This window comes from Salvelinus namaycush, unplaced genomic scaffold (genome assembly GCF_016432855.1).
Source record: "Salvelinus namaycush isolate Seneca unplaced genomic scaffold, SaNama_1.0 Scaffold608, whole genome shotgun sequence".
NCBI classification, from domain to species: Eukaryota; Metazoa; Chordata; class Actinopteri; order Salmoniformes; family Salmonidae; genus Salvelinus; species Salvelinus namaycush.
The window spans coordinates 83439-100152 of NW_024061318.1; the positions used below are offsets into that span (position 1 = coordinate 83439).

Genomic DNA, 16714 nt, shown 5'->3' on the forward strand with positions numbered 1-16714 from the left:
GAGGAGACGGCACCGCTAGGTTACCGTAGAGAGGAGCGGCACCGCTAGGTTACCGTAGAGAGGAGCGGCACCGCTAGGTTACCGTAGAGAGGACGCACCCTAGGTTTACCGTAGAGAGGACGCACCGCTAGGTTACCGTAAGAGGAGCGGCACCGCTAGGTTACCGTAGAGAGGAGCGGCACCGCTAGGTTACCGTAAGAGGAGCACCGCTAGTTACCGTAGAGAGGACGGCACCGCTAGGTTACCGTAGAGAGGAGCGGCACCGCTAGGTTACCGTAGAGAGGAGGGGGCACCGCTAGGTTACCGTAGAGAGGAGGCGGCACCGCTAGTTACCGTAAGAGGAGCGGCACCGCTAGTTACCGTAGAGAGGAGCGGCACCGCTAGGTTACCGTAGAGAGGAACGGCACCGCTAGGTTACCGTAGAGAGGAGCGGCACCGCTAGGTTACCGTAAGAGGAGCGGCACCGCTAGGTTACCGTAGAGAGGAGCGGCACCGCTAGGTTACCTGAGAGGACGGCACCGCTAGGTTACCGTAGAGAGGAGCGGCACCGCTAGGTTACCGTAGAGAGAGCGGCACCGCTAGGTTACCGTAGAGAGGAGCGGCACCGCTAGGTTACCGTAGAGAGGAGCACCGCTAGGTTACCGTAGAGAGGAGCACCGCTAGGTTACCGTAGAGAGGAGCGGCACCGCTAGGTTACCGTAGAGAGGAGCGGCACCGCTAGGTTACCGTAGAGAGGAGCGGCACCGCCTAAAGGGGTTGACCCGGGTTAAGAGGGAGCGGCACCGCTAGGTTCCGTAGAGAGGGGCACCGCTAGTTACCGTAGAGAGGAGCGGCACCGCTAGGTTACCGTAGAGAGGAGCGGCACCGCTAGGTTACCGTAGAGAGGAGCGGCACCGCTAGGTTACCGTAGAGAGGAGCGGCACCGCTAGTTACCGTAGAGAGGAGCGGCACCAGCTAGGTTACCGTAGAGAGGAGCGGCACCGCTAGGTTTACCGTAGAGAGGAGCGGCACCGCTAGGTTACCGTAGAGAGGAGCGGCACCGCTAGGTTACCGTAGAGAGGACGGCACCGCTAGGTTACGTAGAGAGGGAGCGGCACCGCTAGGTTTACCGTAGAGAGGGCGGCACCGCTAGGTTACCGTAGAGAGGAGCGGCACCGCTAGGTTACCGTAGAGGAGGGCACCGCTAGGTTACCGTAGAGAGACGGCACCGCTAGGTTCCGTAGAGAGATCGGCACCGCTAGGTTACCGTAGAGAGGAGCGGCACCGCTAGGTTACCGTAGAGAGGAGCGGCACCGCTAGTTACCGTAGAGAGGAGCGGCACCGCTAGGTTACCGTAGAGAGGAGGGGCACCGCTAGGTTACCGTAAGAGGAGCGGCACCGCTAGGTTACCGTAGAGAGGACGGCACCGCTAGGTTACCGTAGAGAGGAGCGGCACCGCTAGGTTACCGTAGAGAGGAACGGCACCGCTAGGTTACCGTAGAGAGGAGCGGCACCGCTAGGTTACCGTAGAGAGGAGCGGCACCGCTAGGTTACCGTAGAGAGGAGCGGCACCGCTAGGTTCCGTAGAGAGCGGCCCGCTAGGTTACCGTAGAGAGGACGGCACCACCGCTAGGTTACCGTAGAGAGGAGGGGCCACCGCTAGGTTACCGTAGAGAGGAGCGGCACCGCTAGGTTACCGTAGAGAGGACGGCACCGCTAGGTTACCGTAGAGAGGAGCGCACGCTAGGTTACCGTAGAGAGGGCGGCACCGCTAGGTTACCGTAGAGAGAGAGCGGCACCGCTAGGTTACCGTAGAGAGGAGCGCCACCGCTAGGTTACCGTAGAGAGGAGCAACCGCTAGGTTACCGTAGAGAGGACGGCACCGCTAGGTTACCGTAGAGAGGAGCACCGCTAGGTTACCGTAGAGAGGAGCGGCACCGCTAGGTTACCGTAGAGAGAGGCCCGCTAGTTACCGTAAGAGGACGGCACCGCTAGGTTACCGTAGAGAGGAGCACCGCTAGGTTACCGTAGAGAGAGAGCGGCACCGCTAGGTTACCGTAGAGAGGAGCGGCACCGCTAGGTTACCGTAGAGAGGAGGCACCGCTAGGTTACCGTAGAGAGGAGCGACCGCTAGGTTACCGTAGAGAGGAGGCGCACCGCTAGGTTACCGTAAGAGAGGAGGCACCGCTAGGTTACCGTAGAGAGGAGCGCACCGCTAGGTTACCGTAGAGAGGAGCACCGCTAGGTTACCGTAGAGAGGAGCACCGCTAGGTTACCGTAGAGAGAGCACGCTAGGTCCGTAGAGAGAGCGGCACCGCTAGGTTACCGTAGAGAGGAGGGCACCGCTAGGTTACCGTAGAGAGGAGCGGCACCGCTAGTTACCGTAGAGAGGAGCGGCACCGCTAGGTTACCGTAGAGAGGAGCGGCACCGCTAGGTTACGTAGAGAGGACGCACCGCTAGGTTAACCGTAAGAGAGGAGCGGCACCGCTAGGTTACCGTAGAGAGGAGGGCACCGCTAGGTTACCGTAGAGAGGAGGGGCACCATAGGTTACCGTAGAGAGAGCGGCACCGCTAGGTTACCGTAGAGAGGACGGCACCGCTAGTTTACCGTAAGGAGCGGCACCGCTAGCCGTAGGTAGGCCGCTAGGTTACCGTAGAGAGAGGCGCACCGCTAGGTTACCGTAGAGAGGAGCGGCACCGCTAGGTTACCGTAGAGAGACGGCACCGCTAGGTTACCGTAGAGAGGAGCGGCACCGCTAGGTTACCGTAGAGAGGAGGGGCACCGCTAGGTTACCGTAGAGAGGAGGGGCACCGCTAGGTTACCGTAGAGAGGAGGGGCACCGCTAGGTTACCGTAGAGAGGAGCGGCACCGCTAGGTTACCGTAGAGAGGAGGGGCACCGCTAGGTTACCGTAGAGAGGAGCGGCACCGCTAGGTTACCGTAGAGAGGAGCGGCACCGCTAGGTTACCGTAGAGAGGGGCGGCACCGCTAGGTTACCGTAGAGAGGAGGGCACCGCTAGGTTACCGTAGAGGGGCACCGCGGTTACCGTGAGGGAGGGCCCTTAGGTTACCGTAGAGAGGAGGGCACCGCTAGGTTACCGTAGAGAGGACGGCACCGCTAGGTTACCTAGAGAGGGGGCACCGCTAGTACCGTAGAGAGGAGCGGCACCGCTAGGTTACCGTAGAGAGGAGCGGCACCGCTAGGTTACCGTAGAGAGGAGCGGCACCGCTAGTTACCGTAGAGAGAGCGGCACCGCTAGGTTACCGTAGAGAGGGCGGCACCGCTAGGTTACCGTAGAGAGGAGCGGCACCGCTAGGTTACCGTAGAGAGGAGCGGCACCGCTAGGTTACCGTAGAGAGGAGGGGCACCGCTAGGTTACCGTAGAGAGGAGCGGCACCGCTAGGTTACCGTAGAGAGGAACGGCACCGCTAGGTTACCGTAGAGAGGAGCGGCACCGCTAGGTTACCGTAGAGAGGAGCGGCACCGCTAGGTTACCGTAGAGAGGAGCGGCACCGCTAGGTTACCGTAGAGAGGAGCGGCACCGCTAGGTTACCGTAGAGAGGAGCACCGCTAGGTTACCGTAGAGAGGAGCACCGCTAGGTTACCGTAGAGAGGAGGGACCGCTAGGTTACCGTAGAGAGAGCGGCACCGCTAGGTTACCGTAGAGAGAGCGGCACCGCTAGGTTACCGTAGAGAGGACGGCACCGCTAGGTTACCGTAGAGAGAGCACAGCTAGGTTCCGTAGAGAGGAGCGGCACCGCTAGGTTACCGTAGGAGGAGGCGCACCGTAGGTTACCGAGAGAGGAGCACCGCTAGGTTACCGTAGAGAGGAGCACCGCTAGGTTACCGTAGAGAGAGCGGCACCGCTAGGTTACCGTAGAGAGGAGCGACCGCTAGGTTACCGTAGAGAGGAGCACCGCTAGGTTACCGTAGAGAGGCGCACGCTAGGTTACCGTAGAGAGGAGCGGCACCGCTAGGTTACCGTAGAGAGGAGCACGCTAGGTTCCGTAGAGAGGAGCGGCACCGCTAGGTTACCGTAGAAGGAGGCACCGCTAGGTTACCGTAGAGAGGAGCGGCACCGCTAGGTTACCGTAGGAGGAGCGGCACCGCTAGGTTCCGTAGAGAGGAGCGGCACCGCTAGGTTACCTTAGAGAGGAGGCGGCACCGCTAGGTTACCGTAGAGAGGAGCGCACCGCTAGGTTACCGTAGAGAGGAGGGGCACCGCTAGGTTACCGTAGAGAGGAGCACCGCTAGGTTACCGTAGAGAGGAGCGGCACCGCTAGGTTACCGTAGAGAGGAGCGGCACCGCTAGGTTACCGTAGAGAGGAGCGGCACCGCTAGGTTACCGTAGAGAGGAGCGGCACCGCTAGGTTACCGTAGAGAGGAGCCACCGTAGGTTACCGTGAGAGGAGCGGCACCGCTAGGTTCCGTAGAGAGGACTGCACGCTAGGTTACCGTAGAGAGGAGCGGCACCGCTAGGTTACCGTAGAGAGGAGCGGCACCGCTAGTTTACCGTAGAGAGAGGGGCACCGCTAGGTTACCGTAAGAGGAGGGGCACCGCTAGGTTACCGTAGAGAGGACGGCACCGCTAGGTTACCGTAGAGAGGCGGGCACCGCTAGTACCGTAGAGAGGAGCGGCACCGCTAGGTTACCGTAGAGAGGAGCGGCACGCTAGGTTTACCGTAGAGAGGAGCGGCACCGCTAGGTTACCGGAGAGAGGGGCACCGCTAGGTTACCGTAGAGAGGAGCGCACCGCTAGGTTACCGTAGAGAGGAGGGGCACCGCTAGGTTACCGTAGAGAGGACGGCACCGCTAGGTTACCGTAGAGAGGAGCGGCACCGCTAGGTTACCGTAGAGAGAGGGCACCGCTAGTTACCGTAGAGAGGAGCGCACCGCTAGGTTACCGTAGAGAGGAGCGGCACCGCTAGGTTACCGTAGAGAGAGGAGCACCGCTAGGTTACCGTAGAGAGCGGCACCGCTAGGTTACCGTAGAGAGGAGCGGCACAGCTAGGTTACCGTAGAGAGGAGCGGCACCGCTAGTTACCGTAGAGAGGAGCGGCACCGCTAGGTTACCGTAGAGAGGAAGGCGGCACCCTCTAGGTTACCGTAGAGAGGAGCGGCACCGCTAGGTTACCGTAGAGAGGAGCGGCACCGCTAGGTTACCGTAGAGAGGAGCGGCACCGCTAGGTTACCGTAGAGAGGAGGGGCACCGCTAGGTTACCGTAGAGAGGAGCGGCACCGCTAGGTTACCGTAGAGAGGAGCGGCACCGCTAGGTTACCGTAGAGAGGAGCGGCACCGCTAGGTTACCGGAGAGAGGAGCGGCACCGCTAGGTTACCGTAGAGAGGCGGCACCGCTAGGTTACCGTAGAGAGGAGCGCACCGCTAGGTTACCGTAGAAGGAGCGCACCGCTAGGTTACCGTAGAGAGGGGGGCACCGCTAGGTTACCGTAGAGAGGAGCGGCACCGCTAGGTTACCGTAGAGAGGAGGGGCACGCTAGGTTACCGTAGAGAGGAGCGGCACCGCTAGGTTACCGTAGAGGAGCGGCACCGCTAGGTTACCGTAAGAGGAGCGGCACCGCTAGGTTACCGTAGAGAGAGCGGCACGCTAGGTTACCGTAGAGAGAGCGCACCGCTAGGTTACCGTAGAGAGGAGCGGCACCGCTAGGTTACCGTAGAGAGGAGCGGCACCGCTAGGTTACCGTAAGAGGAGCGGCACCGCTAGGTTACCGTAGAGAGGAGCGGCACCGCTAGTTTACCGTAGAGAGGAGCGGCACCGCTAGGTACCGTAAGAGGACGGCACCGCTAGGTTACCTAGAGAGGAGCACCGCTAGGTTACCGTAGAGAGGACGGGCACCGCTAGTTACCGTAGAGAGAGGGGCACGCTAGGTTACCGTAGAGAGGAGCGGCACCGCTAGGTTACCGTAGAGAGGAGCGGCACCGCTAGGTACCGTAGAGGAAGCACCGCTAGGTTACCGTAGAGAGGAGCGGCACCGCTAGGTTACCGTAGAGAGGAGCGGCACCGCTAGGTTACCGTAGAGAGGAGCACCGCTAGGTTACCGTAGAGAGGAGCCCGCTAGGTTCCGTAGAGGAGCGGCACCGCTAGGTTACCGTAGAGAGGAGCACCGCTAGGTTACCGTAGAGAGGAGCGGACCGCTAGGTTACCGTAGAGAGGAGGGCACCGCTAGGTTACCGTAGAAGGAGCGGCACCGCTAGGGTTACCGTAGAGAGGCAGCACGCTAGGTTCCGTAGAGAGGAGCGGCACCGCTAGGTTACCGTAGAGAGGAGCGGGCACCGCTAGGTTACCGTAGAGGACGCACCGCTAGGTTACCGTAGAGAGGACGGCACCGCTAGGTTACCGTAGAGAGGACGGCACCGCTAGGTTACCGTAGAGAGGAGCGGCACCGCTGTTACCGTAGAGGGAGCGGCACCGCTAGGTCCGTAGGAGGAGGGCACCGCTAGGTTACCGTAGAGAGGAGGGGCACCGCTAGGTTTACCGTAGAGAGGACGGCACCGCTAGGTTACCGTAGAGAGGAGCCGCACCGCTAGGTTACCGGAGAGGAGCGGCACCGCTAGGTTACCGAGAGAGGAGCGGCACCGCTAGGTTACCGTAGAGGGAGGCGGCACCCTAGGTTACCGTAGAGAGGAGCGGCACCGCTAGGTTCCGTAGAGAGGAGCGGCACCGCTAGTTACCGTAGAGAGGAGCGGCACCGCTAGGTTACCGTAGAGAGGAGCGGCACCGCAGGTTACCGTAGAGAGGCCGCTAGGTCGTAAGGGCACCGCTAGGTTACCGTAGAGAGGAGCGCACCCGTAGGTTACCGTAGAGAGGAGGGCACCGCTAGGTTACCGTAGAGAGGAGCGGCACCGCTAGGTTACCGTAGAGAGGAACGGCACCGCTAGGTTACCGTAGAGAGGAGCGGCACCGCTAGGTTACGTAGAGAGGGGGGCACCGCTAGGTTACCGTAGAGAGGAGGGGCACCGCTAGTTACCGTAGAGAGGAGGGGCACGCTAGGTTACCGTAGAGAGGAGCGCACCGCTAGGTACCGTAGGAGGACGCACCGCTAGGTTACCGTAGAGAGGAGGGGCACCGCTAGGTTACGTAGAGAGACGGCACCGCTAGGTTACCGTAGAGAGGAGCGGCACCGCTAGGTTACCGTAGAGAGGAGCGCACCGCTAGGTTACCGTAGAGAGGAGGCGGCACCGCTAGGTTACCGTAGAGAGGAGCGGCACCGCTAGGTTACCGTAGAGAGGAGCGCACCGCTGGTTACCGTAGAGAGGAGCGGCACCGCTAGGTTACCGTAGAGAGGAGGGCACCGCTAGGTTACCGTAGAGAGGAGCGGCACCCGCTAGGTTACCGTAGAGAGGAACGGCACCGCTAGGTTACCGTAGAGAGGAGGGGCACCGCTAGGTTACCGTAGAGAGGAGCGGCACCGCTAGGTTACCGTAGAGAGGAGCACCGCTAGGTTACCGTAGAGAGGACGGCACCGCTAGGTTACCGTAGAGAGGAGCACCGCTAGGTTACCGTAGAGAGGAGCGCACCGCTAGTTACCGTAGAGAGGAGCGGCACCGCTAGGTTACCGTAGAGAGGAGCGGCACCGCTAGGTTACCGTAGAGAGGAGCACCGCTAGGTTACCGTAGAGAGGAGCGGCACCGCTAGGTTACCGTAGAGAGGAGCACCGCTAGGTTACCGTAGAGAGGAGCACCGCTAGGTTACCGTAGAGAGGAGCACCGCTAGGTTACCGTAGAGAGGAGCACCGCTAGGTTACCGTAGAGAGGAGCACTGCTAGGTTACCGTAGAGAGGAGCGGCACCGCTAGGTTACCGTAGAGAGGAGGGGCACCGCTAGGTTACCGTAGAGAGGAGCGGCACCGCTAGGTTACCGTAGAGAGGAGCGGCACCGCTAGGTTACCGTAGAGAGGAGCGGCACCGCTAGGTTACCGTAGAGAGGAGCGGCACCGCTAGGTTACCGTAGAGAGGAGCGGCACCGCTAGGTTACCGTAGAGAGGGGGCACCGCTAGGTTACCGTAGAGAGGAGGGGCACCGCTAGGTTACCGTAGAGAGGAGCGCGCCCGCTAGGTTACCTGAGAGGAGCGGCACCGCTAGGTTACCGTAGAGAGGAGCGGCACGCTAGGTTACCGTAGAGAGGACGGCACCGCTAGGTTACCGTAGAGAGGAGCGGCACCGCTAGGTTACCGTAGAGAGGAGAGGCACCGCTAGGTTACCGTAGAGAGGAGCGGCACCGCTAGGTTACCGTAGAGAGAGCGCACCGCTAGGTTACCGTAGAGAGAGGGGCACGCGTAGGTTACCGTAGAAGAGCGGCACCGCTAGGTTACCGTTAGAGAGAAGCGGGCACCCTAGGTTACCGTAGAGAGGAGGGGCACCGCTAGGTTACCGTAGAGAGGAGCGGCACCGCTAGGTTACCGTAGAGAGGAGCGGCACCGCTAGGTTACCGTAGAGAGGAGCGGCACCGCTAGGTTACCGTAGAGAGGAGGGGCACCGCTAGGTTACCGTAGAGAGGAGGGGCACCGCTAGGTTACCGTAGAGAGGAGGGGCACCGCTAGGTTACCGTAGAGAGGGCACCGCTAGGTACCGAAGAGGAGGCACCGCTAGGTTACCGTAGAGAGGAGGGGCACCGTAGGTTACCGTAGAGAGGAGCGCACCGCTAGGTTACCGTAGAGAGGAGCACCGCTAGTACCGTAGAGAGGAGCACCGCTAGGTTACCGTAGAGAGGAGCGGCACCGCTAGGTTACCGTAGAGAGGAGCGGCACCGCTAGGTTACCTTAGAGAGGAGCGGACCGCTAGGTTACCGTAGAGAGGAGCGGCACCGCTAGGTTCCGTAAGAGAGAGCGCACCGCTAGGTTACCGTAGAGAGGAGCGGCACCGCTAGGTTACCGTAGAGAGGACGGGCACCGCTAGGTTACCGTAGAGAGGAGCGGCACGCTAGGTTACCGTAAGAGGAGCGCACCGCTAGTTTACCGTAGAGAGGAGGGGCACCGCTAGGTTACCGTAGAGAGGAGCGGCACCGCTAGGTTACCGTAAGAGGAGCGGCACCGCTAGGTTACCGTAGAGAGGAGCGGCACCGCTAGGTTACCGTAGAGGGAGGCGGCACCGCAGTGTTACCTAGAGAGGAGCGGCACGCTAGGTTACCGTAGAGAGGGAGCGGCACCGCTAGGTTACCGTAGAGAGGAGCGGCACCGCTAGGTTACCGTAGAGAGGAGCGGCACCGCTAGGTTACCGTAGAGAGGAGCGGCACCCGCTAGGTTACCGTAGAGAGGAGCGGCACCGCTAGTTACCGTAGGGGAGGGCACCGCTAGGTTACCGAAGAGGAGCGGCCCGCTAGGTTCCGTATAGAGAGCGGCACGCTAGGTTACCGTAGAGAGAGCGGCACCGCTAGGTTACCGTAGAGAGGAGCGGCACCGCTAGGTTACCGTAGAGAGACGGCACCGCTAGGTTACCGTAGAGAGGAGCGGCACCGCTAGGTTACCGTAGAGAGGAGCGGCACGGCTAGGTTACCGTAGAGAGGAGGCGGCACCGCTAGTTACCGTAGAGAGGAGCGGCACCGCTGTTACCGTAAGAGAGGGGCACCGCTAGGTTTACGTAGAGAGGAGCGGCACCGCTAGGTTACGTAGAGAGGAGCGGCACCGCTAGGTTACCGTAGGAGAGGAGCGGCACCGCTAGGTTACCGTAGAGAGGAGGGCACCGCTAGGTTACCGTAGAGAGGAGCGCACCGCTGTTACCGTAGAGAGGAGGGGCCCGCTAGTTACCGTAGAGAGGACGGCCCGCTAGGTTACCGTAGTAGAGAGGCGGCACCGCTAGTTTACCGTAGAGAGACGAGCGCGCCGCTAGGTTACCGTAGAGAGGAGCGGCACCGCTAGGTTCCTAGAGAGGACGGCGCCTAGGTTACCGAGAGAGAGGGCACCCGCTAGGTTACCGTAGAGAGGAGCGGCACCGCTAGGTTACCGTAGAGAGGGAGGCACCGCTAGGTTACCGTAGAGAGGAGCGGCACCGCTAGGTTACCGGAGAGAGAGCGGCACCGCTAGGTTACCGTAGAGAGGAGGGGCACCGCTAGGTACCGTAGAGAGGAGCGGCACCGCTAGGTTCCGTAGAGAGGAGCGGCACCGCTAGGTTACCGTAGAGAGGAGCGGCACCGCTAGGTTACCGTAGAGAGGAGCGGCACCGCTAGGTTACCGTAGAGAGGAGCGGCACCGCTAGGTTACCGTAGAGAGGAGCGGCACCGCTAGGTTACCGTAGAGAGGAGCGGCACCGCTAGGTTACCGTAAGAGAGAGCGGCACCGCTAGGTTACCGTAGAGAGGAGCGGCACCGCTAGGTACCGTAGAGAGGAGCGGCACCGCTAGGTTACCGTAGAGAGGAGCGGGCACCGCTAGGTTACCGTAGAGAGGAGCGCACCGCTAGGTTACCGTAGAGAGGAGCGCACCGCTAGGTTACCGTAGAGAGGAGCGTCACGCTAGGTTACCTTAGAGAGGAGCGGCACCGCTAGGTTACCGTAGAGAGGAGGCACCGCTAGGTTACCGTAGAGAAGGGGCACGCTAGGTACCGTAGAGGACGGCACGCTAGGTTACCGTAGAGAGGAGGGGCACGCAGGGCGGAGAGGAGCGAGAGAGAGGTGCGGCACCGCTAGGTTACCGTAGAGAGGAGCGGCACCCGCAAGGTTACCGTAGAGAGAGGGCACCGCTAGGTTACCGTAGAGAGGAGCGGCACCGCTAGGTTTACCGTAGAGAGGAGCGCACGCTGGTTACCGTGAGAGGAGCGGCACCGCTAGGTTACCGTAGAGAGGAGCGGCACCGCTAGGTTACCGTAGAGAGGAGCGGCACGCTAGGTACCGTAGAGAGGAGCGGCACCGCTAGGTTAACCGTAGAGAGGAGCGGCACCGCTAGGTTACCGTAGAGAGGAGCGGCACCGCTAGGTTACCGTAGAGAGGAGCGGCACCGCTAGGTTACCGTAGAGAGGAGCGGCACCGCTAGGTTACCGTAGAGAGGAGCGGCACCGCTAGGTTACCGTAGAGAGGAGCGGCACCGCTAGGTTACCGTAGAGAGGAGCGGCACCGCTAGGTTACCGTAGAGAGAGCGCACCGCTAGGTTCCGTAGAGAGGAGCGGCACCGCTAGGTTACCGTAGAGAGGAGCGGCACCGCTAGGTTACCGTAGAGAGGAGGGCACCGCTAGGTTACCGTAGAGAGGAGCGGCACCGCTAGGGTTTACCGTAGAGAGGAGGCGCACCGCTAGGTTACCGTAGAGAGGAGCGGCACCGCTTAGGTTACCGTAGAGAGAGACGCACCGCTAGGTTACCGTAGAGAGGAGCGGCACCGCTAGGTTACCGTAGAGAGGACGGCACCGCTAGGTTACCGTAGAGAGGAGCGGCACCCTAGGTTACCGTAGAGAGGAGCGGCACCGCTAGGTTACCGTAGAGAGGAGGGCACCGCTAGGTTACCGTAGAGAGGAGCGGCACCGATAGGTACCGTATAGAGGAGCGGCACCGCTAGGTTACCGTAGAGAGGAGCGGCACCGCTAGGTTACCGTAGAGAGGAGCGGCACCGCTAGGTTACGCGTAGAGAGGAGGCAGGCTCGTTACCGTAGGAGACGGACCGCTAGGTTACCGTAGAGAGGAGCGGCACCGCTAGGTTACCGTAGAGAGGAGCGGCACCGCTAGGTACCGTAGAGAGGAGCGGCACCGCTAGGTTACCGTAGAGAGGAGCGGCACCGCTAGGTTACGCGTAGAGAGGAGCGGCACCGCTAGGTTACCGTAGAGAGGAGCGGCACCGCTAGGTTACCGTAGAGAGGAGCGGCACCGCTAGGTTACCGTAGAGAGGAGGGGCACCGCTAGGTTACCGTAGAGAGGAGCGGCACCGCTAGGTTACCGTAGAGAGGAGCGGCACCGCTAGGTTACCGTAGAGAGAGCGGCACCGCTAGGTTACCGTAGAGAGGAGCGGCACCGCTAGGTTACCGTAGAGAGGAGCGGCACCGCTAGGTTACCGTAGAGAGGAGCGCACCGCTAGGTTACCGTAGAGAGAGCGGCACCGCTAGGTTACCGTAGAGAGGAGCGGCACCGCTAGGTTACCGTAGAGAGGAGCGGCACCGCTAGGTTACCGTAGAGAGGAGCGGCACCGCTAGGTTACCGTAGAGAGGAGCGGCACCGCTAGGTTACCGTAGAGAGAGGCGGCCCCGCTAGGTTACCGTAGAGAGAGCGCACCGCTAGTTACCGTAGAGAGGAGGGCACCGCTAGGTTACCGTAGAGAGGAGCGGCACCGCTAGGTTACCGTAGAGAGGAACGGCACCGCTAGGTTACCGTAGAGAGGAACGGCACCGCTAGGTTACCGTAGAGAGGAGCGGCACCGCTAGGTTACCGTAGAGAGGAGCGGCACCGCTAGGTTACCGTAGAGAGGAGCGCACCGCTAGGTTACCGTAGAGAGGAGCGGCACCGCTAGGTTACCGTAGAGAGGAACGGCACCGCTAGGTTACCGTAGAGAGGAGCGGCACCGCTAGGTTACCGTAGAGAGGAACGGCACCGCTAGGTTACCGTAGAGAGGAGCGGCACCGCTAGGTTACCGTAGAGAGAGCGGCACCGCTAGGTTACCGTAGAGAGGAGCGGCACCGCTAGGTTACCGTAGAGAGGAGCGGCACCGCTAGGTTACCGTAGAGAGGAGGGCACCGCTAGGTTACCGTAGAGAGGAGCGCACCGCTAGGTTACCGTAGAGAGGAGCGCACGCTAGGTTACGTAGAGAGGAGGGGCACCGCTAGGTTACCGTAGAGAGGAGCGGCACCGCTAGGTTACCGTAGAGAGGAGCGGCACCGCTAGGTTACCGTAGAGAGGAGGCACCGCTAGGTTTACCGTAGAGAGGAGCGGCACCGCTAGGTTACCGAGAGAGGAGCGGCACCGCTAGGTTACGTAGAGAGGAGGGGCACCGCTAGGTTACCGTAGAGAGGAGCGGCACCGCTAGGTTACCGTAGAGAGGAGCGGCACCGCTAGGTTACCGTAGAGAGGAGGGCACGCTAGGTTACCGTAAGAGAGGAACGGCACCGCTAGGTTACCGTAGAGAGGAGCGGCACCGCTAGGTTACCGTAGAGAGGAGCGGCACCGCTAGGTTACCGTAGAGAGGAGCGGCACCGCTAGGTTACCGTAGAGAGGAGCGGCACCGCTAGGTTACCGTAGAGAGGAGCGGCACCGCTAGGTTACCGTAGAGAGGAGCGGGACCGCTAGGTTACCGTAGAGAGAGCGGCACCGCTAGGTTACCGTAGAGAGGAGGCACGCTGGTTACCGTAGAGAGGAGCGGCACCGCTAGGTTACCGTAGAGAGGAGCGGCACCGCTAGGTTACCGTAGAGAGGAGCGGCACCGCTAGGTTACCGTAGAGAGGAGCGGCACCGCTAGGTTACCGTAGAGAGGAGCGGCACCGCTAGGTTACCGTAGAGAGGAGCGGCACCGCTAGGTTACCGTAGAGAGGAGCGCACCGCTAGGTTACCGTAGAGAGGAGGGGCACCGCTAGGTTACCGTAAGAGGGGCACCGGCTAGGTTACCGTAGAGAGGACGGCACCGCTAGGTTACCGTAGAGAGGAGCGGGCACCGCTAGGTTACCAGTAGAGAGGAGCGGCACCGCTAGGTTACCGTAGAGAGGAGCGGCACCGCTAGGTTACCGTAGAGAGGAGCGGGCACCGCTAGGTTACCGTAGAGAGGAGCGGCACCGCTAGGTTACCGTAGAGAGGAGCGCACCGCTAGGTTACCGTGAGAGGAGCACCGCTAGGTTACCGTAGAGAGGAGCACCGCTAGGTTACCGTAGAGAGGAGCGGCACCGCTAGGTTACCGTAGAGAGGAGCGGCACCGCTAGGTTACCGTAGAGAGGAGCGGCACCGCTAGGTTACCGTAGAGAGGAGCGGCACCGCTAGGTTACCGTAGAGAGGAGCGGCACCGCTAGGTTACCGTAGAGAGGAGCGCACCGTAGGTTACCGTAGAGAGGAGCGGCACCGCTAGGTTACCGTAGAGAGAGCGGCACCGCTAGGTTACCGTAGAGAGGAGCGGCACGCACGCTAGGTTACCGTAGAGAGGACGGCACCGCTAGGTTACCGTAGAAGAGGAGCGGCACCGCTAGGTTACCGTAGAGAGGAGCGGGCACGCGCTAGGTTACCGTAGAGAGGAGCGGCACCGCTAGGTTACCGTAGAGGGAGGCGGCACCGCTAGGTTACCGTAGAGAGGAGCGGGCACCGCTAGGTTACCGTAGAGAGGAGCGGCACCGCTAGGTTACCGTGAGAGAGCGGCACCGCTAGGTTACCGTAGAGAGGAGCGGCACCGCTAGGTTACCGTAGAAGGAGCGCACCGCAGGTTTACCGTAGAGAGGAGCACCGCTAGGTTACCGTAGAGAGGACACCGCTAGGTTACCGTAGAGAGGAGCGCACCGCTAGGTTACCGTAGAGAGGAGCGCACCGCTAGGTTACCGTAGAGAGGAGCCACCGCTAGGTTACCGTAGAGAGGAGCGGCACCGCTAGGTTACCGTAGAGAGGAGCGGCACCGCTAGGTTACCGTAGAGAGGAGGGCACCGCTAGGTTACCGTAGAGAGGAGCGGCACCGCTAGTTACCGTAGAGAGGAGCGGCACCGCTAGGTTACCGTAGAGAGGAACGGCACCGCTAGGTTACCGTAGAGAGGAGCGGCACCGCTAGGTTCCGTAGAGAGGAGGGCACCGCTAGGTTACCGTAGAGAGGAGCGGCACCGTCTAGGTACCGTAGAGAGGAGGGGCACCGCTAGGTTTACCGTAGAGAGGAGCGGCACCGCTAGGTTCGTAGAGAGGACGGCACCGCTAGGTTACCGTAGAGAGGAGCGGCACCGCTAGGTTACCGTAGAGAGGAGCGGCACCGCTAGGTTACCGTAGAGAGGAGGGGCACCGCTAGGTTACCGTAGAGAGGAGCGGCACCGGAGTTCGAGAGGAGCGGCACCACCTAGGTTACCGTAGAGAGGGCACCGCTAGGTTACCGTAGAGAGGAGCGGCACCGCTAGGTTACGTAGAGAGGAGCGGCCGCGCTAGGTTACCGTAGAGAGGAGCGGCACCGCTAGGTTACCGTAGAGAGGAGCGGCACCGCTAGGTTACCGTAGAGAGGAGCGGCACCGCTAGGTTACCGTAGAGAGGAGCGGCACCGCTAGGTTCCGTGTAAGAGGAGGGCACCGCTAGTGTTACCGTAAGAGAGGGGCACCGCTAGGTTACCGTAGAGAGGAGCGGCACCGCTAGTTACCGTAGAGAGGAGGGGCACCGCTAGGTTACGCGGTAGAGAGAGAGCGGCCCGCTAGGTTACCGTAGAGAGGAGCGGCACGCTAGGTTACCGTAGAGGGAGCGGCACCGCTAGGTTACCGTAGAGAGGAGCGGGCACCGCTAGGGTTACCGTAGAGGAGGAGCGGCACCGCTAGGTTACCGTAGAGAGGAGCGGCCCGCTAGGTTACGTAGAGGAGGGTCACCGCTAGTACCGTAGAGAGGGACGCTAGTTACCGTAAGAGAGGACGGCACCGCTTAGGTTACCGTAGAGAGGAGGGCACCGCTAGGTTTACCGTAGAGAGGAGCGCACCGCTAGGTTACCGTAAGAGGAGCCCGCTAGGTTACCGTGAGAGGAAGCACCGCTAGGTTACCGTAGAAGAGGAGCCGCACCGCTAGGTTACCGTAGAGAGGGAGCACCGCTAGGTTTACCGTAGAGAGGAGCGCACCGCTAGGTTAGCCGTAGGTGAGAGAGGTGCGGCACCGCTAGGTTACCGTAGAGAGGAGCGGCAACCGCTAGGTTACCGTAGAGAGGGGCACCGCTAGGTTACCGTAGAGAGAGCGGACCGCTGGTTACCGTGAGAGGAGCGCACCGTAGGTTACCGTAGAGAGGAGCGGCACGCTAGTTACCGTAGAGAGGAGCGGCACCGCTAGGTTACCGTAGAGAGGAGCACCGCTAGGTTACCGTAGAGAGGAGCGGCACCGCTAGGTTACCGTAGAGAGGAGCGGGCACCGCTAGGTTACGCGTAGAGAGGAGCGGCACCGCAGTGTTACCGTAGAAGGAGGCACCGCTAGTGTTACCGTAGAGAGGAGCGGCACCGGGGGGGGGGGGCTAGGTTACCGTAGAAGGAGCGCACCGCTAGGTTACCGTAGAGAGGAGGGCACCGCTAGGTACCGTAGAGAGGAGCGGCACCGCTAGGTTACCGTAGAGAGGAGCGGCACCGCTAGGTACGTGAAGGAGCGACCGCTAGGTTACCGTAGAGAGGACGGCACCGTAGGTTACCGTAGAGAGGAGCGCCAGCTAGTTACCGTAGAGAGGAGGGCACCGCTAGGTTACCGTAGAGAGGAGCGGCACGCTAGGTTACGTAGAGGGAGCGGCACCGCTAGGTTACCGTAGAGAGGAGCGGGCACCGTAGGTTACCGTAGAGAGGAGGGGGGCAACCGGTGGGGGAGGGCTTAGGTTTACCGGAGAGAGAGCGTGCACCGCTAGGTTCCGTAGAGAGGAGCTGGCACCGCTAGGTTACCGTGAGAGGAGCGAGCAACGATGGTTACCTAGGGAAAGAAGTTTAGAAAAGAGAGGACGGCACCGCTAGGTTCACGTAGAGAGACGGCACCGCTAGGTTACGTAAGAGGAGCGGCACCGCTAGGTTACCGTATAGAGATAGCGGCAGCACCGCTAGGTTACCGTAGAGAGGAGCGGCACCGCTAGGGTTACCGTAGAGAGGAGGGGCACCTCGTGCTAGTTACCGTAGAGAGGATCGCCCCAAGTCT

At 61.2% G+C, this 16714-nt stretch overlaps 1 protein-coding gene across 1 annotated transcript in view; it reads left to right on the forward strand.

The window, feature by feature from the left end:
- Positions 1 to 16714, forward strand: part of LOC120042055 (ras-GEF domain-containing family member 1B-like) — a 70574-nt gene that overhangs the window by 26071 nt on the left and 27789 nt on the right. The window lies entirely within an intron of this gene.